The following is a 23249-nucleotide window of genomic DNA, read 5'->3' on the forward strand; positions in this document are numbered from 1 at the left end:
TCAGAGCCTAATTTGAAAATTACTGCACTAGTCATTCTAAGAAAAAATACTGTATTTCAAGTAACTGTTTATACACTGGAATATTGGTACAGCTGCTGGGTAGAACCTCGACAACCATCTGTGTAGTCCTGGATTTTGTTTCCCATTGTGGTATTTGAAGTGAAGTGATAAGACAACATATATTTCACAATTACAGAAAGATCTAACAACACGAGGAATCTCAAGGTAATTATTACTTTCAGTAGTTGGTAAGCTTGACTCTAACAAATGGAACTGTAGAATGCTTCCTCACATCTATCCTTTCTCAAAATTTACATACTTTAGACTTAATGATGCATTGTGTCAGAGAACTCCATCAATTAATTCTAAATGCAATAGTTTGGTCATCAACTTGTCACAAAAAAAGTATATGGTAAAGTCAAAATTAACTTAAGTACAGCAATTGCAAGCACCACTGTGAAGATGTGAGCTACTTTCTAAACGCAAATCAAGTTCAGAATATTGTTTTAGTTTCAAAAAAAATAAAAATCAATGCCTGAAATATAGTGTGGATGGGCTACACTTGATGCTGTTACACTAAGCAGAACACAGAGTTTGCAGATCTACCCAGATACTGAATAAATTGTAAGATTTTTCCAATATGTTATTGCAGAAAGGGTAATTCAAGTACACCATTTACAGGAAAATCAATAATAAACCATTCATTTGAGAAAAATCTTTTCCATCAAAATGAGAAATGTATGACTTGAAATAAATTTAAGAAGTTTCTTATTTCTTTCATTATCCTCCTTCTCTATTTTTCAGTCCAGGGAAGGCCAATTCTCAATGACAGACAATGAAATTTCTGTATTGATAAGGAGAAAAAAATAACATGTTCTCCTTCACTGTATTTGCGTAATTACATTGTATTTTTATCCAGAAAGTCAGTATATTGTTCAAATGTAATTGCTTGTGTGCCTGTATGTTTGTTTATATTTATCAGACTCCATGATAGAAATGCATTAGCTGAAGTAATAACAGCCCAAAAAAAGGAAAAAGCAGCTCCAAAAACACGATTCTCTGCAATAATGAACTTTAAAGGGTTGAAGGAAGTGACTGTTCCCATCTTCTAAGCCCTCAGAAGGGCACACCTGGAGAATTGTCCCATTTTGGGTCCCCCAGTACAAGACAGATGCTGACAAACTGAGTGAGGGAAGAGGGCACAGAAGGTGCTTACACGAGGGGGGCAGGTTCACTGGGCTCACAGAAAAGAAGCACCTGCAGGTGGTGCAGCAAAAGTTGCAGTGAGGAAGGGAAATTCCTATTGGATATTGGAGAAAAAGTCATAATAAGGATGGCCAAGCACTTGAACAGATTGTCCAGACCCTGAAGAACACGAGACACCCTAAAGGGTGGTCCACAGATAAACAGGTGATCAAGTTTAAAAGATTAGGAAAACAAGATGTCAAGTTAATAAAGAGAAACCTTCCATGGACAAAACCCAAATGACCACTGCCAGCCTGTGGATATAACTGCATAAAACCCGCTCCTAAATGGTGCAAATAACTCCCTTTTTCCAAGCTGGATATGCAGAGCAGACCACTCTGATATCCTGTACTCTACTGCTCTGCCCGTAAATAACATTTTACTAACATTAAAGAGCAAAAGCATTCCTAATATTTGCTCCACACACTCGGTTGATTCCGGTTTCTTGGCCCCAAGGACTGGCTGTAAAATCTGGATGAAACAGGCTTCACAATACCTTTGTGAGACACATATGAAATAGTGTCCAAAATTAACAGATGGTCCAACTAAAGAATAGAGATTAAATACTGTTAAGTTGATCATAATATGAAGTAGAGCTGAGCAAGATATTTTACCAGAGGAGATGCAAACTCAGATGGTAATTTTTTTTTTTTTTTAAACAAATTTATGTTTCAACACATCAAATTAGGTGGCAGAACTCAAACTTTCAAATAAAAAAAACCATTTAAGATAAAAAAAAAACAAAACAAACAAACAAACAAAAACCACCGACTGATTAACTGTTGAATCTGACAATTTCTACCATGACAGTGTATTTTATTTTTGAAGGAAACAGAGGAAGCATAACTTCCAGGTCTAAGGAAAAAAAAATTCCTGGTGAAAAAGTAGGGAAAAAAAACCTTTTGAGGGTCAAGTTTTAATATCATTTAGCAACATATTAGTTCTGACCAAACAGTTTTACTTATTCTCAGAATTCCACTATGGAGAGAGTAAAGCACCATCTCTTGGAACATTACAATAAAATTTAAAATATGGTGGCTTACCTAACGAGGAGTTTTACAGATATGTAAAGGTGTGGTGATAGATGGAATAAGATGCAAGTTGAAAAAAAAAATAAAATATCAAGACAACCTTTTCTGATTCAGACATAGATCAGGAGCTTTTCAAGGATAAAGGCTATGAGTACATATTTTTAATAATAAAAAAAAAAAATTAAGATGCAAAAGAAGTCATTCCCTTAAAGCAGCACCCTGCTCAGCACACAGGCTTCTGCACGAGCTCCCTTTCACCCTTCAGTTCCACCACCCACCTGCTGGTTATTGATGTGCTTTAGCCCTGAAGTAACCAGGAGTTTGCTGTTGTCTTTCAGCTGTTTAATCACCTACAGTTACAGCAGCCATTCCATTAAAAAATAGCAGACTTAGGATAAAAAAAACAAAAACGTGTCTAGGCAGGTTACAATAAAATTGAAACACCGAACTCCTGGCTATTTTATACAACTGTATGAAAATTAGAGGCAAATTTATATGACCTGCTGACAAAAACTGTTATGCATCAGTGAAAAAGATGCATTTCTTTGTTCATATATATATTTTAAAAAAAAATAAAATCTGTGTTTAATTCCCAACTTGATGCAGGTGACACTCCCTTGAAAGAAATTCTGTAACTTCACCTGGGAAACTTGAATTCTAAGCTACATCTTGCACAACCATTTCTGATTATGTAGGACATAAACATGATAAATTATCACTGAATGGAATTATAATGCCTTACATTATTTTAGGTTTGGAATCAAATCCATGTTTTACTTTGCATTTTAATTCAGACTGATTCATGCAGAAATGTACTGACTTCTATTTTCCTTGCTTTGGTCACAGTTTCCTTCATGCCTCACTCAGGAAACCCAGGTTAACATGATTTCAGGGCTGCTATGGTTAAAACCCTTTCAGATATTGGAATCATTTTACTCTTATATTGCTGATCCTTGTAGGCATTTGATCATCATCTCCCTTTTGTAATACTGCAATCAACAAGCAATATCCTAATGGGCTAATTAAACAATGACGACTCAGGCAGGAGGCTTCCTGGGAATTAATGACCTCTTGGGAGGAGCTGATGTCCCAAAATATAGCCTAGGGTCATTAACTGCATTTGTTTATTAATCTTTAGGAAATGGTCCATGATGAGATTGCTACCTCTATTACAAGATGGAAGAATTAAATCTATAGATATTTTAAGTTTCTCATATTTTAGCTAGCAAACGTCAGGCATTTCTAGAGGATTTAATGAGCCACACAACTCTCCAAATTGTGCTTCATTTGTTTGTAATTTGGGATTTTAGAATAGGAAGTATAAAAACTGGCATTATTAAAACTTCAAGATGAGAAAATGAAAATATCCAAGATCCGAATAAAGATGTTGTGGTTGAGCACCAAAGAACCACAGGAGCATATCCAGATGTGCATTGAGGCAAAGAGGATTACTAACAACAATTTGCTTCTAGTGCTACACAAAGAGTACAAAACCAGATAAGGAGACTTGAAGGAGTCTTTTCATGACCCTCAAACCTCACCTTACCTGTATCAGGGCTAAGCAGCCTTAATTTCTTATTTCTAACAGTCCCACGAGTGTCACCTTGACCACTGAATTAACTTATTTACATTGAGTTTGGAGTTTCAGCTTGATTTGAAAGTTATGAACATTTACAGAATGTATATCCTGGCAGGAGTGAGGGCAGTGAACACATGGAGTGTTTTTAACCCTGTGAGAACATAGGGTTTTATCACCCCAGTTTGCAAAAAAACCACAGTTCTTCCAACTTTTCAAAATAAGATTCCAGAATTCCCAATGAAAAGCAAGTTATAATTTCCAAAACACTTTTACTGCACTGGACACAAAGCATCAAAAATTTCTGCTGAAGAGCAAATCCAAAGTGTAATTTTAAACAACTTAGATGATGCTCCATTTAAACTTTATTTTAAATAACAAAGACGTATCTTGCAATTTAGAAGGCCAAGTCTTAGTTCAAAGTTCTTAGCCACACAATTCTGAGTTTTAAATCCCAATTTCTCAGCCTAAACCCAAGCCAGCAATTATCAGATATTGGTGTGAAGACCGAAATCTCAAAACTATAGATTACTGACACTGCAGAGGGAGAGGAGTCTCAGGGGTTTGGGGCTTCTGGACCGTAAATCATTTTTCATTGTGAACTGCTAGGGAGGAAGAGGAACTGGTTGAATCTTCTATGCAAGTAGATTTACTGCTAAGGAAGCATTTCTAAATAACATGTTCATTTTATCAATATTAAAACCGACAAATTTTGAGCAGCAGTATCAATACCATCATTAATATCAGACCTTCATATAAAAAGCCTGTTTTGACAGTTAAGCAAACAAACATCAATGATGTGAAGGTATTCTGCTAGTGGGCTGGGCATCTACACTTTCATTCTGAAAAATAAAGGTTTAATCCTAAGTCACTGAAATTAAACAGACTCCTTCTCTCAAAGTGGTTTTTTTTTTTTTTGATTATGGCATTAAATGAGAATAACATTCAAGCAGCGAGTGCTTTACCTCAGAGCACTAAATTATTCCAGCTAAAAGGAGGATGTTTTCTGTGTATTGGGTTTCCAGTGTAAAGTGCCAAACACCCTCTTGCTCAACACATAGGGAAAAGAATAGCATTATTTTAGACAGCAGAGAATATAAAGGGAAGATAAGCTCCATGTAATCAATACGGTCACAACACTGCTGGCAGTTTCTTTTCTTTCCATTGTTCTTGTGTCAGACACCTTCTGACATGCTAACAATGTTCTTGGTTACAATGTGGGGGAAAAATCCCTTACTCAGAGCTGCATATTTTACTGTGTAATGTAATATCTTGGTAGAAGAGGAGAAATTAAGACTAGAATTGATGATGAGAAGATCTCAGCAATCTACAACCTCCTCCTGAGGGGAAAAGGAGAGGCAGGGACTGATCTCCTCTGTGGGGACCAGTGGCAGGACCTGAGGGAACAGCCTCAAGTTCTGTCAGGGGAGGGTTAGGTTGGATATCAGGGAAAGGTTCTTCCCCCAGAGGGTGGTTGGCACTGAACAGGCTCCCCAGGGCAGTGGGCACAGCACCAAGGCTGCCAGAGCTCAAGAAGCATTTGGATGATCCTCTGGGGCACAGCGTGTGGCTGTTGGGGGTGGTCCTGTGCAGGGCCACGAGTTGGACTCAATGATCCTTGTGGGCCCCTTCCAACTCAGTATACTCTGTGATTCTGTCAATTTTCACTGGAGATTTACGTAGCTTGGTGACAAGAACAGGCAAGAGGTTATTACACGCCACCAGCACAGCCTCCCACTGATGTCTTACATACGTTTCCCAGCTTGCATAAAGTGTGTGCTTCTGGTTTTTAGCCATAACACTTAAATTGGAGCCATGAGCAGAGACTTTTAAAGGTAGCTGCCAATGCTGTATTACAGCAAACACTGTTCTATGAGGCTCAGAAGGATCACAACTATTATGTGTTTTGTAGTTTGCTGCAAACCTGGAAATACTCCAGTTTTTCCAACACAGCAGTTGACTTTTTCAAAGATGCCTGGCTGCTTACTTGAATTAAAGTGAACTTTACAAAATATCACTGAAAAGCACCATAAAACAGTAGAATTATTTGGATCTTAGCCTACTGAGTGCTAGCTGATCTCTCTAAATCTCAGCACTCTTACAGTTGCCTAATAGCATAGCAAAAGCACAGCATTAAAAAAGAAGATTGTAGACTTTGAACTATTCTATTTAACTAATAAAACAAAGGAAATTAGCAAAGCATAATTAGCTCCTGCCTTACTCGAGGTAAGAAAAGGCAATGAAAAGCTATTATTTCAAATGTGGAAAATCGAACGGGTGATTTTACAACACATCAGATGACATCATTACTCTCTCCAGATAAATGTCTAAGTATTTGCCACATTAATGAGCCACAGGATAAAAATGCTTCTTTGAGCTCTACAAAAGAGCTCTTTGAGCTCTACTGAAAGATCAATACAGAGAAGAAATGCTATAAAGGCTCTTTGGTTCATTTCTGGAGAACCAGTCAATTGTCTTAGGAAGAACAAGAGTCAAACTCTGACAAAGGAGCCTCATACAAGCTTCCAATCACCACAAACATTGCAAGTACATTACTGGTATTGCACATTTATCAGGAAAACTGTTCTGGATATGTAATGTCAGAAATTATGAAAAGAGAGACAACTGCTTACAAATCTTTCTTTTTAAGTTGTGTCTCCTGTAACAATCTAATGTGAAATTTTCTGTTAAAAAATTGTCATGTTTCACTCTAATGATGAAAGTGAATATATTAATGCTTCAGAGCTGTTAAAGAGTCTCCCAGCATTTCACAATGGTAGTAGTAAAGTCTTGGGAAGAAATAGCTTAGATGAATTACTGGGAATGTAGTTTTCCCTATTACAAGGGGCCTTCCAAGAAAATTGTTTTGGAGATTTTATTCACGCTCTTCACATTCAACCATATGTGTATTTTTAGTCAATTTTTTTTCCAGTGGTGAAGAGAGCTGGGATTCTGCCCTAAAAAATGACACAAGAGGTGTAAGAAGGAAAAAAAAATATAAAAGACCACAAAAGACACAACTGTGTTGACCTGGAGTAGATACAGAACCAGTGATGGTAAGAGATGAGGGACTGTACTGGCAAGGATTGGCCTACTCTGTAGTCACCCTCCAGCCATGGAACAACAAAGAAAGGCTGGGATGCACTCCATGCTTGGTCTTATCATTAGTAATGGGCAAGAGATGAAAATATTCTGCCCATTTTATTTCTTTTGTAGCCTTTCAGAACTAGAAAAACAGGCATCGAAAAATAAATCCCAGAAGGGACTAAGAGGTTCTATATCCATAGTTCCTCAATAATCCCTGTCCTGAGACGATTAAAATATAAACACAGCAAGTCAACACTCAACAAAATCAATGGGATTATTCAGCCAGCTCAGCCTCACCCAAATCAAATAGTTTCAGTTTACAGCCATGAAGGAACTGCCCCAGGTGAGTGTGACAAAATGAGTAAATGCCACTGCTTCCCTTTGGTGTCTGTTCACAAAATACCTCCCTCTCTTCCCTGGCCTTGTGAGCTCACCAAGCAGAACCAGAGGTGAGCCTGCTGTTCACATTTTTAGTGTGCTCAAAAGAAAGAGCTGTGCCTGCTGTGCCATAACTCACACCCAGGCACAGGCTCAGCATTATCAATAACACAGTTCAGGTGCATAATTTCTTCAGTTCTCTGGTAATAAAAGCTAATCTGATTCTAAAGAGCGGTTTAAAATCAGACTGAAAACAAGTCATTTTAATCAACTGTAACCACCTTCAGAAAACACGAGGATGTTTCACTGGCATTATTATTTTTTGAATTGAAATGGACACAGTTGATACTGCTTATCTTAAATGACGTTTTGTATCCTCTCCGAGGCTACAGAAAAGGTTTATTGTTAAACTGTTGTGCTTGTTCTTCTTTATTAATCTACACTCATTTGCTTTTTTCCAAGTGCAATAATGCTTTTGATTTCAAGGGTCACATTCAAACGCCACTATCCCAAGGACTAAATGGAGAACATTTAAGCACAGGCCAGCATCTCACTGGGATTTGCAGAACCTTCAGTAAAGTAAATAAGGCCCTTGTGGCTTATCAGACATTGGTGTGTTCAGCTCCCTAAACTAAGAGAATTGAGGGGATTAGTTAGAGGAGAAATGAAATGTACCTAATTAATTCCCCAGATCCCTGCAGATTATATGGCATGTTTGGAACAGCAGGAAACTGTGACTGAAATAAAAAATACATACCTACAGCAGTGAGGCTGAAAAATGCAGCCTTTTGTCCTTTACTTCAGTATTAGTGATACATTAATAAAAGCTATTACATGTTACAGTTTTTTTCATTTTATAACAAGTTTCCCCATGCCACACTTCCACATTTTTTTTTTTTAATGCATATTTAATACAGATCTGAAAATTCCAAGTCTCTACGTCCCTGACAAGCAGAAGAGAAAAGTAATGTTGGGAAATGGGTATTATTTATCCTTGTAGATTTGAGAGGGGTTAGCTTTGTTCTCTTTGCTTCTCCTCCTTCTACCATGCTCTGTTTTTCTCTGACTCTTGATCCATTACATAAAAGATCAACAAGATAAGGATTCATATGCTGTTCTTGGTGACAGAGATATGAACTTGGAAATACTCAGGGGAGCCTAAAAGTCTTCTGGATTTAAGTAAGGGCAAGAATAAAGCAGAAGCAAACTTGATTTTGGGGAGAAAAGAGGGAAAAGGTAAATAAACATGACTAGTTCCAGCAAAAGAAAAATGAAGGCAGTTTCAATTTGTCTGAAATGAATTTTATATTTTATTTCCTTTCTATCCCACTTTGGAAGAAGGACCTCAGTTGCCTCTACATTTTCTCTCTTAGAACAGGGAAGAAAAACAAATGTGCTGCTTACAGAGCACATGACAGCTTTTCAAAAATGATCTTCAAGAGCAGATTACAGAAACATTTCTCTGAATTCATGTCTGCTGGTTTATATCTTTTCAAACCACATAAACTAAAACTGTATGTTTCTGCAGTTCTGAGCAGTTTTACAGAAGTGTTTGCCACATGCTTTTGCCTGTGTTCTCACTACAGATTCCCCATCCATATTCCTAATACAGAGTATAAATAAATATCTTTGTTTGTCCATCCTGCTTTGTGGTACTCTCACATGCTCTCATCCATGGAACTGAATAGCTACTAGAGATGAAGGTTATTTTTCTGTTGGAGCCCTGTATAATACCACTGCCAGTAAGCAGAAAGATTTAAAAGTAGAATTTCAAAGAAAGGGGTCTTAACTAAAGAGGAACTTCTGCACTCCTCTCAGTAGCAAACTATGGGACTGCACAGAGAAGGGATGAAGAACACAAAAACCTGTCATAAACAGACAGGAAATCAAGTGCTTTTTTGTACATTCTGTAAACAAGAAAGGTGGTCTGAACTGACCACAGGGAAGGGTAGACAGGAATGCAACAAAACCACTATTTTGGGAAAATCACTCTACTACATCAGTTCCCATAAGACAAAAGGATTCAATTTGCAACCCATCAATCATTTGCCATAATAATGGGAGTAAATACGTCATAATAGAGGGATGTCACAGGATCAATGTCTTCTATTTTCAAAATAAACATTTTGAGGATTGCTCCAGTATTTACTGTCCGTAAAACAGATAATTGTAAAATAAATAACTGGTTTTAATACAGCATTCAAATGGCAGCAGGAAACCACTGCTTGGTGATATTTTATTTCAACAGTATTATCTCTAAACAACAACACAAAATTAATTTAAAAAGGCTGATTAGTTGTGGATCTATCACACATTCCATTTACTCTACCCTACCCTACCTACCAGTGGCTCCATAAGAGCCACTGACTGACAAATAATGCCATTTTAAGGGAAAAAAGACTAAATTAGTACTATGCAATTGTCTTCATCTGCAGATTTCTGGACTTATATAAGACCTACACACTTCTTAAACATATCTAAAAATGTACCACTAATAAGCTACTTATATTTTGCTCCTCAACTAAAGCTTGCTATGAAGTAGAAAGGTACCTTTTGGAGACATTTTTCATAAAGATGATGAAGTATTTGATTAGAGATGTCAACAAAAATGCCAAAAGCCCACACCATTGAAAATCCTGTCATAGTTTCCTTTCACTAGTACTACTATAATTCAGTAGTTTCAGTCCCTTGAAATGAATGCCCACATTGTCTGCATTTTTGTGAAATACTGAATTACCTAATTGTTTTCCCAGTTTGATGCCTGAATAAACTGAAAACTAATCTGTGGGTAAATTAATTGAAAAGTGTCACATGCTTTTCGATTTCATATGCTATTCTGAACTTTTATCTCCTGGAACATCTAAAGATAAATCTGTAACTCAAACTGAAACTCAATGCATCTCAAAAAGTTCAAGTAACTTAGGTACCATGCCTAAGCCTGTAGATCAGGAAGGAAAAGTATGTGTGATCCTGCCTATAACCACTTCTTGCCAGTGGCAGACAGAAACCTTAAAAGATTGATCCAAGGTGAGAGATGGAGTTATCAGCTGAATTCCTCAGAAATGGAATCCTCAGGTTTGGTTTGTTCCAGTTTAGGCTAGAAGCCTGAATTCTGTGCTATAATTCAGGTCTTGGCAGGTAATGTCTTTGAGTTCACCTTTACTTTGGTCGCTTTAAGTTAGTGCTGCTCATGTAATGAGCCAGGCTGGTGATTTCATACACCTCTAGCTCCTCTCCATTAACTGTTTGCAGAAACTTGTTTAAGCATCTGCTCAGGTCTCATAAAGCACCTCAAGACATCCCAGGTTGAGCCAACCATCTCCTAGAAATCTGCATAATAATTTAACAGTGCAAATGTTTCCAAAGGGAAATATATGTAGTATGACCAAAGTATTATGCAAATGTTGTTTTTACAGTGATTTAGCCCTGCCATAATATCTTATGCCATTATACAAGCAGTGCATTAAGCCATGTCATTGCTGACAAAAGGAGGCAGGAGTTGGACCAGACATCCTGCAGCCTCAGCCTGAATGTATGGATGCCTTGGGGGCACACTACCTATTAATTTAAAATTCTGAAACTAATTATGTATGTCAGGGTGACCTCTTTCTAATCTACATTCATCACAGAACACAAGCCTTCTGTCTCTGTTGTTCCCATAATAAAATAGCTGCTGATAGACTTATATAATTGACTGTATCTGAAGTGGACTCATACCACGGTGCTACATTCAAATTGTATGTAATCCCAGTTGAATAAAGATAAGCAAAAATAATCCAGCTATCTCAAGTAATTAACTTCTAAGGTTTCAGAGTAACACTGGAAAAAGAAATATTACCCATGATCTTAAAAGCAATGTATCAGAGTATACTGAAAGTCACATTCACTGCTGAGCTACCAAGAAATTATTTAAAAATGTATGTAGAATAAGATGTAGCCACTCCTATTTATTTATCTATCCCACATATAGCTTGACATGTTCAAGACACTTTGATGAAATACTCCCCTATACCTACAAAGGCCCCTGAACTTGACACTGGGATTTTTAGAGATGCCTAAAAGAATTAAGTACCCAATTCTCATTAAATTCTAAAGGACATAATACTTAATTCTCACTGAATTTTAAAGGAAACAGAGAAGAGCATGCATGGTAGAGCATGTATCTTCTGCTGGACCTTTACTCACACTACAATTGAAAAAACACAGGAAAAGAGGAGCTGCTGTTGCCTTCTCCATCCTACACTAGAGAAGTCCTTGGAATTGCTCTTCAATCCCATTGCTTTAAGAGAGGTCAGATTTACAAACAGTCCGTTTATATGCCCAGCTTCGAATATAACAAGATGAAATCCCAACATCCATAACTTCCCTTTTCTTTGGCAGTGTGATTTTCAGTGAGGTTTGTGATTCCAAATGGCTTGAAAATAACTTAGGCAGTGCTCCTGAAAGCCTCGAGCTCTGCAGATCTCCTCACTTTCTGAGCAGCCCTACAGTCTCAAGCCAAGAGACTGAGACACGTGTAAGCCTTTATAGGATCACCTTTCTGCTGAAGAGCTTTAACACCCCAAACAACACCACTGTATTGCACGTGTGAACAGAGAGACCAAACTGAAAAACCATCATTAAAGAGAGAACTGATCTCTGAAATATCCCAGCCCAATAAGCACAAGTACTTTAAGGAGACACCTAAGCTGTAGTAGAGACAGGTACAGAATGTAATAAGCAATCAAAAAAAGCAAATTTTGTAATAATAATATAAGGACACGTGACAGATACATCTTCTTCAAAGTATGTTGAGTTTCTAGTGTTCAGGAACAGAGAGTTTGCTGAGGCAAGAATTCATCAGTTCTTCCACTTAGAAAGCAATTATGAGTACAGCTACACTACAGAAAACTGGAATAGCACATTACAAGATGTGAACAAGATCCAGCTAAAAAGTCAAAAGTACATTTATACGTGGAAATTAATATTAATTTCTATTACCAGGAGTGCATCAGATGTCTTAAAAATCACAAAAGCCCTCTATTCTGTATAAATGAGCTGCAATGAGGAAAGGATATGGTAAATGCAGTAACAACCCTGTGTGATATTATACTATAAATATTTGATTTAATCAGTTACAAACATTAATATTTAATCATCAGTTAAAAACATTAACATTTTCCCTAAATAGGTCATTGTGAGTTCCTATGATAAATATCTGAATTATAACTGTAAACCAGCTACAAACCAGCTTGAACCAAACCAAAGCTTTCCCACTTCTATGTCTAACTTATTTACCAAATCAATTCTGCTCTGCAGTAACTCAGTTTCTCTCCTGTTTGTAGCCTGATTTTTCCCAATACTTGTTTATGCTAATAATTAAATATTCAGATTTCTTGTTTCACTGGAATACATTCATTTGCACAGTGGAGTGCTCCATCAGAACCCAGCTCCTCTGGAAATGACAGACACTCTACTTTTGAAGTGCTCTGTGCTTCTCTAGAAGAGACACTTCTAGAAAAACCTGTTTTTTGGCTCCAGGAAAATGTAGCTAGATGAAGTTAAAGTTGAATGATGAAGATGATGTAACAGTCAGCTTTGGGGAATCCTGTGATTATAAATCCCATAGGTCTAAGGACCTACATAAGCCACTTCAGGTAAAGATGAGGGGGTTTCAACCTCAACTTCTCTAGTAGATTCACACACATGTCCTTTCCAAATAAAGCATTCCCCTGAACACAATTCCTATATGGGAGAATAAGCACACAGCACCTTCTGCACTGCTGGGGGGATCCAAATACTGTGGTAACAGATGCACTGTAAGGATAGGACAGAATAAGCACAGAACATCTTCCTATAGTCCTCAAAACCTGACAAAACAATACTTTACAAATAAGGTTACTTTTCACACAGTTTAGCTGCATATGTTGCCTATTTGAAATGTCAGTCACTAGCATTCTAAGAAAACATGAATTATGCTGACTGAAAAATGCACGTGAACTTTACTGAATGAAAAGCCGAGCTCCTGCAACAATACTGCTAAGTGGGACTAGTGAATCTCAGTTTACAAAATTCCCCACTGAGCTTCAGAAAAAAAACATAAAAGACAACTTTCTTTGCCAAAGACTGGTATTATGCCCTCCCTGAAAGGAGTTTCTCTGCAGAAGTCACTTTTGATATTTCATACTTAGTGGTCTCCACAAAATTCAAAAACATACAGTTTCAGGAAGCATTCACGAAATATCAAGTACTACAATAATTGAGAAAGTATTTCTTCAAAAGACCAGCCAGCTTATCTAATACCTACTGTTTATATTCTTTGTGTTCTTATTATAGCTTCCACAAAAGGAGGCATTTCTTTGTGAGACTGCAGTGCTTAGTTTTTTATACTTCCTACGTACAAACTTACTCTTTTCTTGAGGCACAGTTTTACCTTATTCTGTCTGTTTGTTTGGGGCGGGGTGTTTGTGTGTAAATTACATAAAAATTTCCACACAGAACAACACATTTTCATTTATTTCATTACTGACAGAAACATTTCTAAGGGAATATGCAAGAAAATGATCCCTAAGTCTGGGAGGGATTTTTGAAGTCACAGCTAAAGGGCAGGAAGCTACAACTAACTTCCAAACTCTGTTACAAGAACTTGTTCAACAGTTGTTCATGAATTTTCTGTAGCACCTCCTCTACAGCATTTGTACTTTTTTTGTTGAGAATTTCTTTACCAATTGAAGTTGGGAACCACATACCTATCTATTCCTCCATTAGGAAGTGAGTGATGATTCCTGAAGTAATTACCATTACAGTCCTTAACGCAGAAAAAAAAAAAAAAAAAAAAAAAAAAAAACCACAAAATGGGGATTTTGTCTTTTTCTTAAAATGGATAGTGTTTTACAAATTATGTAACTTTATTTAAACCCTTGCAAGTGGGAAGCTTTCAATCTCCTACAGGCAAAGACTGTTCCTACCTTTTTCTTTCAGTGTCAGAGGAAGGGCTTTTCCACATGGTCATTTGTTGCAGCCAGGCATAACTCTGGGTTTGTCAGAGAAGAGTGGAAAACCTTCCAGGACATCACAGCTAATCCATCAGTTGTGACTAAGCCAGCTCCACCAATAACTTACATCTCCTCCTGTACAGAGCCAATGCCATGCTCAGTGGATACTTAGGGTTGTCTCACAGAAGACTGTGGAGTGATGTTTAAAGTTTTGCTAAGTTTGAACTGCTTGGCAGAAACCGACCTCACCAAACATCTGCCCTGACTTACTCCTGTTTATTTGTTAACTTATTTAGTGCCAGGCAAAATAGTATCCCGTGCCTGGAGATCACACTTTGACAGGAATTGTGTCACTACTGATGCTGAAACAAATGTGCTATTTTTATGCTAAGAAGCTTCAGAAGTACCTGTAGGTTTCACGGTGATTACCCCTCCATGGATGTTCACAAGGAGCTGCTTTACTACTGGGATTTCATCATTTCCACTTGATTTTATAGCAAACATTACAGTGTGTCTGTGCAAGAGGACACCAAGGCCATCAAACCTGACATTTTAACAAACCAAAAGAAACACCAGTACTTTGAAACAATTCAAAACCTTCGTATCACTAATAAGTTATGAAAAAGATTTAGCACGTATTGTAGACAACCTGTACACTACTAAATTATACTGCACACTGTACTTTTTAAATTTGCATTTTCTGCTGTAGGGGCTTGGTGTAAGAGTTGGTTCAAAGGAAACTTTATTTTTATCAATTCTTCCAAGACAGAGTGAGCCATTAAAGATATAATTTGTTGAGCTAATTTAAAATAGTTCGAGTAGACTTGCAAGTCATCTGGCAGTAGATTTTTTTTTAATAATTTGATTTTTTAAGACTCCCCCAAACACTGTATTTTTCTTCTAATCCACTATTTGTGATTCTGGGTGGACCACATTATAAATGTAGCAATAATCACACTTTTGGAATAGCCTGCTCACACAATATAATACAGGTAGGAGCACAGGAAAATAGGTCACTAGAGCTTATCGATGTGCAGCTGTCAAACCTTTTATTCATCTCAAGGTTTGGTGGTTTCTGGACAAATGCACTATGATTGAAATCCCATTGCAGAAGTAAAGCTTTCAAGGTGAAATAGTATTTCATTTTCATTATCATGAAAGAAAAGAAGAAGAAATGTCTGCAGTAGCAGAATGCCCCAGCAATATGTTAAGACTGGCAATTCTGTAACATTGTTAAGTATAAATAGAAAGGTGTTCATTGCTGTCTTTCCCTTTCTTTCTGATGCCCATTCCTTTCCTTTTCTTTCTCTGTACTCTTCCAGCAAACAGAAGTTATAAACAAAACATGCTGCACCAGAAAGATGTGCTTTTGAGGCATTGTCCACAACATCACTGCCTCCTCTGGAGAAAAAAAGGCACCACTTTGTCTCAGGCACTTTACAAAGAAAGGCAGAAAATGGCAAATAACCCTGTTGTTACCTATTAAGCATGGCAACGTTTTTACATATTAAAGAACCAAGTTGCAACATTTTGCCCGGTGCAAATCAACTCTCTCCTGGAAGAAGGCTGCCCTCTGTCCTTAATCCTACAAATTTGTCACAAGGCTGCTCCCAGTACTGCTTTACTAAAGAGGGAAAGAAGCAGCTGAATCGTCAGTGCAGCAGCAAAGCCGAGGCTGTCACTGCCAATGCTCCACGTCCTTTACACTTCAGTTCCCAGGGCTCTGCTGCACAAGTGTCTGCAGGGACCCCTGACAGACAACACCCACTTCATCACCTGCCCCTCAGCTTTCTGAACTGCAGCAAAGAAACCAGGGAGTGGCCGGGGGAAATAATCATCCAGTCCCAGGGCAAACTGGTAACATGGAGACATTGTTTTCTGGATTCCTCAATACAGAACTAGCAAAATATATTAGAGAAAGCTCCCCAGATCTGGATGACTGAAATCACAGACAGAAGATCCACTACAGAGGCAGGACATTTTCAGTCAGAACATGAGGCTTCACACTGCAAGCACATATTGAGCTGTGTTCAGAGGGACTGAAAAATATGGCAGAAAAATTGTAGAAACAATTCTTTTCTTACCTTTTCTGTGAGTAAGAGGAAGTTCTTCCTACGCTCTTGAAGAAGTTAATGCAGATCTGCTTCTTCTGAAAAAAGAAAAGCAAACAGTTTTCAAAAAAACTTTGAAAAAAACAGGCTTTAAAGCCTTGGTTTTCTTTCATATCACAAGAACTAATCCCAGTAAGTGCTTCTACAATAAATTTTACCCATTTTTCTCATTTTCATTTTAATTTGCCAGAATATTTTCTTTCTCTGTTTTAGGTTTAAGCAGATGGATTCATGCTTTCTGGTTGTTAGGGAAATAGGGTTCAGGCAACCATTGCTGTGTGTGCTCTCTGCGTTCACAACTGTTGCTTGACTTATATTTTCAAGTATTTGTTATTCAGCTTAACATAATTAATTTGCTGACATTATATTGCTTCTACTTCTTCGGTGGGAACGTGATGGGACAAGGATCTGATTGCAGGGTGCTTAGGTTTTTAAAATTTATTTATACTCAGCAGTGGAATTTTTTTCTCTGTCTTTATCATGTCGCAATTTATTTTTGCACATTGTAGTCTTTGGGTGAGTTTGGCATCTCGCTATGTGACATGAACAGAACAGCAGGAGGGCAGCGCTGCACCACTCTCAATACAGGGCCCCAGCACAGGGAAACTGTTCAAAACAACGTGCAGAAGCCTGGGAGTATGTTAACAATTTGAAATGCTCACTTAGGCAGCAGTGAGTGCCCTAGATATTACATTTCTTGGCTGTAATCAACACTATATGGCACCCAGATGTTTATTGCTATTCAGGAAAAGGAAAAAAAAACCCTAATCTATATCCTTCCCAACAAACACTGGGAGCTCTACAATATCACTGCACTATATTATTAATGGATGGAGATGAATGGCTTGATGTTGCAATTAAATTTGGGACAGTGCTTCATTGATCTGTGAAAAGTGAAACCCTTAAAAAGACAACAAACTGCATCTCCAAGATACAACAAACAACTCTGTTCCTAGGAAAGTTTGTCTGACCTCTTGGATACATGGGAAAGGGTAAGCCTAAAACATCTGCTGCAAGATAGGCTTCAGAAAAATCTAATTAACACCATGCCCAGGAACGAGGAGAGCAGATGTATCCTGGATAAAGTCACTGACAGGAGATCACTTTGTTATGCCAACACAATTTCAGCTTGGAAAGAAAAAGGTTTGGAAAAGTCTTCATTGAAAAAATCATCATTAAATGAAAAATTATGGCAAAGGAGGAAGAGAATCACACATTATGTAAGAAAAAAAATTGCATGAGAAAAAAACAAGCTGAGAGGGGGGATCCCATCCTTGCTTACACTGGACCTTGCAACTGTGAAGGTCAATACATTATGGAATGGCTGCAGACATTCTAGTGAACAGACTAGTGCCCTGAGCTGATATAAATGTTTTAGACCCTGTTGAAGGTGTTGACTGTAATTAAAGGCCAAATAATGGCCTCAAAATACTGAGAGCAGATATCACTGTCTTTTCTGCTTGGATTCAGCAGCAAAATAAGCTTGGTATCTGTGTGACTTCATTGCCAACATGGTCCAGTACAAGATTCCTGCAATCTACAGTAAACTTCTCTGTCACAAACAAGAAGGAATCCAGTACTTTTTTTTTTCCCCAACAAACTTGGACCTATTTTTGAGTGCAAGAGAATAATCCCTCATTATTGCATGTGTGGCCTACCCTTTACGGCGATTTTCACTTTATTGATTGGCACTGCCCAAATCTATTTCATTGCCTCCCCAAAGGACTGAACTCACAGAGGGAGATAAACAAAAAATATCAAGTTCATCATGTTTAGAACTGCTTCTCAGCATCTGTGCTGCCTCTCCTCACAACGACCTTTTGCTGATAGCTTTTCAGAATCATTTTCAGAACGACTGAAGAGAAGCAACAACAGCCTGGTTTGCTCTAAGTTTTGTGATACGTGTCTGAGAGATTAATGTTTTGATTAAAAGAACCTTGATTGAATTTTCTGATAGAAAAATCTTTCATAAGCACATGTGCCCCTTATTTTTTGATCCTAGGTCGGTTTTCTTGCTTATAGAGAGGCACTATATGGAGAGGAGGAAAGGAAGGGAGACACTAAACCCAGGCAGTGCTCAGGCGTGTCATGGTTAAATGGTAGGTGGCAGCACAAAACAGGCTGTCAGGCTTCATGTTCATTTTAGTGCCAGTTTGGACAACAGTTTTCCTCCTTAATCAGAGTTCACAGGTTCCCATAAATAACAAGTGACTTCACTGTACTGTCTACTTAACATTTTACTAGTGACAGGTCATGTTTCAGGAATGAAAACAGATATGACACACATGGCAAGTAACACCCTCATTCATTTGGACTTACAATTAAAAACTTGTCACCTCAATGTTTTTAAGTGGTTCCAAGGAGATTGATTTTTTTTTTTTCCAGGTTGTTTTATTTCTTTCTTTATTTATTTTAAATAGAGGCATGCATTAGAACAACCTTTTGATCACATATTTATGGAGTAACTAGTGTCTAGTGGGGAGAGAGGAAGCCGGCAATGAGGCTTCCGGAATTTTACTTTTAAGGTAAGTCATTGATCTCTATGTTGCTTTTGGCAAGTCACTTGTTGTGTTAGACTTGATCTAAGCATAAAATACTGTAAATAATGCAGGTGTGCTGAAGTCTATCTAATCTCTGTAAATCATTTTGCAGGATTTAAGCAAAGCAGATGCTGAAACACCACTGTGGTGGGAGGGATAATAAAACCCAGCTGGACTAGAAAACCCACTACTGTCTTTATTGAGGTTTCAAGGGTCAGTCTCAAAACAAGCAATTTTCAGTTATCATTCCCATACTATGTGCATCTACTAGATTTTTTTTTCGTTAAAATGTTTCCCTCAGTCACTGACAAAATAACACTCTGTTAAGTGTTAATGGTAGGGGCAGCTGACTTTTTTTTTTTTAAGTTTCAAGCCCAATTTTTCCATCAACTTAAATCCTGAATAGTTCCTTTACCTTATGATTTTTCATTCACTTTGAACAGACACAAATGAGAATATGTGGTTTAAGGTGGTAAGGAAGCAAGTTTTTGATGCAGAAATTTGAATAGTTAAACAACTGTCATTTAGCTTTCATTTTAGTATCCTGAGATGGAATGGAAGGAGACATCCCATCTCCAGCATGCCATAATTGCTACAAAAATGAAGGCAGAAAGCTATTTTCTGTTGGTAATTTCTGTGCTGCTTATGTGTAATAGCAATAGAAAAAGAAGAGATTAAGTTATCCATCAGCCTTGGAAGGATGCTCCATGCTCACAAGACAGCAAGAAAGAAGCCTTTGAGATGTTAAATCAAATACAGACATTGCCAAAGAGGAAGGAAGCCAATACACATGGGTAGACAAAGGAAGCCAGCATGCTGAAAAGCATGTAAAAACACTTGGATTTGCTGTTGAAGAAACACAGGCTAAGAAGGGATTAAAGAAGGGATGCAGGGTGACAAAAAATACAAGGAAAAAGGAAAACTGGGCAACAATGTATCTCGAGTGAAGTAAGAGATGACAAAACAGGCAGCAGATACAGTTTTAAGCAAGAAGTAAATGCTGAAAAAGAGCTGACAACAGTGTGTAAAATAAGAGATGACAAAAAAGGAGAAAGAGGAGTAAAACCAAATACACAAAGCACTGTTCTATCTGAAATTCTGTCTTTCAGTTTCCTGATTCACCTCTTGTGATATTTATTAATCATATCTCTAATCTTTCACATCGTTACCCACTTTCTACAACGTTGAGCAAGAATCTCTCAGGATTCTGCCCTTCTTCTGTCCTACAGGCTTCTCAGATGTTTCCTCCACAAACACAACTCAGGCTTTATCTATGATGTCTCATCAATCTTTGCTCTACTCCAGACCTATCTTTGCTCAGACTAAAAGAGCAAGTCGCATCTGTGACCTCTCCTTATGGATCTGCATGATGCTACTTCCATAGAATTACCTCCAGAACTAGGAGAGAGCTCTCAAACCCTCATTCTTCCCGAACGTCTTCCCTTTACATCTCTCATAAAACAAACAAAGTATCTACAATCTTCTCAGTCTTCCTTTACCATCCTCTTCTTGGGGCTCAGGGTGCTCTTTAGGCATCCAGCCTATCTCTAGTACCTCACATCCAGAGCAGGCCAAGCCCTTACAGAACTTTTCTGTATGACATACCAAGTACACAGGTACTTTTGCAAACTTTCATACTGGTCTCTGAAAACACAATTTTCCTGACTTGGCAGAGGAGAAGGAGGAAGTGCCTGAAGAAAGGGTGTGTAAGAAAACAGTCACCTCAAACATGAGCTGCTCATCTCCATATTCAAAGCCCTCCTGAGCCTTGGTCTATCTTGTTGGCTCTCCCTGAGTTGTAGCAGGTCAATCCCCACCTCAGGTTAGACCACGACCTCAGCATCTTTTATCTGCTTGTTACATTTCAAACAAGCACTTGCTCCCCAACTGCTCAGACACTGGGAAGAAGTCCCATAAACATCCATGAAATTATCCCATTGTACATCTTCAAACAGCTCTTTAAACCCTACTATGACACCCACAAAAGTTTTAACAATGCCTAAATCACTTGTTTTATAAGAACACAGCCAGCTAGTACTGTTTCTTACATCCCTGTACATCTAAATCTGTCCTATCCTCAAATACTTTAAGGAGATATCTGTATCTCTTTTTGATCTGTGTTCATAATGTGGCTGGTATATATCTGTAAATATATATATCTGTGAATTTCCAGATGCTACTACACAGGGCCACAGTTCCTGTGTGCTGCGTTGTTAAACACAGAAGCCTGTACTTTACTAAATCACGCAGGCACAAAGCCCTGTAACAGAGAGAACGAGGTCCTTGAAAATGAAGCCAAAATTTAAATCACTGACTCCAAAATCTAGATTTTTACATCTCTATTATTGTCATAGTGCAAGTATTAAAAAGCAGCTATGATGGAGTTTATGGGGAAGCACTAATGAATTGTAACACAAAACAACAGAGACTGATTTACAGACTGACATGAACAAAGCTTGCTGGTATTATTCATATATGATTAGACTAATATCCATAGTTACAAGAAATGAGTAATTTTCTGCCCACTGCATGTTTATAATTCTTTCTCTTGCTAGAACAGGAAATGTGAAGCCACCTGAATTCTAATTTGGAGAAGAAAGTATTTTGAGGAGATGTGCTCTGTTTTTTTAAATATCAACAATATGCAGGATTTTTTATTAAAATCAAAACCTAATAAAAATGAATGACCAAAACGTTAAAGCTTCCAGTGCTTCAGAAACCCTGAGCTGAACAGAGATTCACTTATTTACCACACTTTGACATATGCTTGATTCCTCAAAGTCATATTTTAAAATAAGCGATAAGTCTGAGCTGCCTCAGTGTTTTAAATGAAATCATTATTCTGCAGACTGAACCTAATGCTGAGGTAATGTAGAGTCTGACCTTTACAAATAAATCTCTCTTAATAAATGTTCCTCTCTAGTTTCTGGAACAACAGAAGCCTCTAAGGCAGCAACAAACTAGAAACAAGGGCAAGATGCAATAGTGAAGCAAGAGGCAACGTGATTTAAAGGTGAAAGGATTTGGACATGACCCTACTGGGCAAAAAGAAGCAGAGAGGCTACATTTTTCATGAGTGCCTAGGGCATGCTGTTTGCAGAGTTTGGACCTCTGGTGAACAGCTCCCTGCAATTCCTGTCTTCTGTTTTTGAATTTCATCAACTGGATTTTTATGTCAAAGAGATGAGAGGTACACTGGTTGCTGTACATCAGTTTACAGCAGGGAATTATCACTACATATACTAGACTTTCATAACACCACTAGAGGTGCTATTATTTTTACCAGCAGTAGTAAGTTTTAATTCCCAGGTATAAAGACCACTTCTTTTAAAAAGTTAGTGTAAATTTAAAATTAAATAACCCCACATAGACCCTTCTCCGGTAGGATGATGCTTCACTTTTTCGGTAAAGCAGGGATAAAGGATTGCAGCAGACAGAAATGATGCTAATAACCTACCTGAAATGAATATTTGAGATTTCCTGAGTGAGGATTAAACAAAGGGACACAGCAGGGGAGCCATCCAGAGTCTACAGGGCAGCACTAAGAACCCACTTAGGGCACTTTGGTGGAGTTCTTAAACAAATTGCGCCACTTACCGAGTCCGGGGAAAGTTCCTTTCACATGTAATAGGCTGTAATGGTTCCTCCTTTGTTATCCGGAGCATTCCAGACAATGCAACTCCAGTTAGACACTGGTTCTGATTGGACACCTGGAGAGGTAATAGCAGTCAATGACACATCTTCTGAGTGACAGACCAAACACAAAAGGACTTTTGAGTCGTTTCTAGGGTGAGGTTAAGATACTACACACAGAATCACACGCGGTAGAAATGCTGACAGAGACGCACAGCAGAAAAGCAACTTGCTCACACAACTTAAACCCCAGGACTATGTAGTTATCCCGAGATTTCAAAGTGATGCTCTCTCCTCAAAGCAGTGCCAATTCTTCCAGTAGATGTTTGCTACCCAGGTGAGGAGCAGCTGTGCACCAGTGAAGCCCCACACTGGCTGTTCACTCAAGTCTTTACTCAAGAGTTTATTCAATGAGTTCATACTTGGAGAAAATTCTGGATGGATTTTCTTTTCCTCCTTCAAACTCTTTAACAGTTTGCATACAAGTCCACTGCAGTGTCCTCTAAAAATCCTTCTGGAGAAAATATATAAATAAAAATTCCTTGTACGTTTGGTAACTTTGCTCCTATAGAGGACACAGAGAGACCTATGCTGAGGTAATACTCCAGTTATGCATTCCTAGGTAATGAGCTTTATCTCTCAGGATCAATTTTCCATTAATAGCATTCAGTGCA

General features: G+C 38.0%; 1 long non-coding RNA gene across 2 annotated transcripts in view; it reads right to left on the bottom strand.

The window, feature by feature from the left end:
* The window catches only part of LOC126638278 (uncharacterized), a 300580-nt gene extending 277935 nt beyond the window's left edge, over positions 1–22645 (bottom strand). For both annotated transcript variants that reach the window (XR_007628573.1, XR_007628572.1), the window contains exons 1-2: positions 22540–22645; positions 16376–16440 (exon numbers count right to left, since the gene is read on the bottom strand). This is a non-coding gene — a long non-coding RNA (uncharacterized LOC126638278). The remainder of the gene's footprint in view (positions 1–16375; positions 16441–22539) is intronic.
* Between the last annotated feature and the right edge of the window lie 604 nt (positions 22646–23249).

The sequence above is a fragment of the Myiozetetes cayanensis genome, unplaced genomic scaffold (assembly GCF_022539395.1).
Source record: "Myiozetetes cayanensis isolate MyiCay16 unplaced genomic scaffold, myiCay2020 scf17, whole genome shotgun sequence".
Taxonomy (NCBI): Eukaryota; Metazoa; Chordata; class Aves; order Passeriformes; family Tyrannidae; genus Myiozetetes; species Myiozetetes cayanensis.